Here is an 816-nt window from a genome sequence, read left to right as displayed (position 1 = left end):
GCTTGCTTTGGATTGGATTTCAGTTCATAATATGCTGCACGATAAGGATGCTGCAATGAGATGGGGAAAAGTCTACTTACAGAGCTTTCCCACACCTGAGTCAGGGAATCACGTTTGTCCACGTGGACTATGCCAAGCATACTGTATGAACTTTAATAATGAATCTACAAAAGGGAAGAAAACCAGTTTACTTGTATGCCCCATCGACAGCAGTTAAGCGTCTTCGATGATCCAGAGTCCAGGAACGAAGTTGCAAAAATGCGCAGGTGATCCATCACATAAAGTATAAAGGCTATTTGAAGGGTTAAGTCTCATTTGTTAAATTTCTTAGAGAACACCAATTGAAGGTGTTATGAAGCTGCCAATTTTTGAACACACATTAACAGGGGAATCTGAAAATGTTGAAGAAAATACGACTGCAAAACGTTGGCACTACGCAGATAACTCGACAGCAAATCTTATCCTGACACTACAGAGGGTAAGAGATACACACTTGCTAAAATAACGTTTACCAAAAGCTATCCAACTCCAAACAAATGCACGCTTTCCACGAATGAACGATTACTGACCGCATGGGTCGCGCGTCTCGCGTTTGCTACTTTTTCTGTTCGTGTGGAGAGCTCGAGCGCATTTGTTTGCGTAAAGGAGAAGCCAGCATGACGTCGAGACTCGATAGTAGGGAATAGCATAATAATAACAATTTATATTACACTGCATTTACAAATCTAGGTTTTTAGTAAAAAATGCAACACATAAACATGTAAAAAGCCTTTTATGGAGTCATCCTTCTATGGTTAGCCTATAATGTTTTGTCTT

Source organism: Triplophysa dalaica, chromosome 6, assembly GCF_015846415.1.
Source record: "Triplophysa dalaica isolate WHDGS20190420 chromosome 6, ASM1584641v1, whole genome shotgun sequence".
Lineage (NCBI taxonomy): Eukaryota > Metazoa > Chordata > Actinopteri > Cypriniformes > Nemacheilidae > Triplophysa > Triplophysa dalaica.
Note: the sequence above shows the minus strand (reverse complement) of the source record.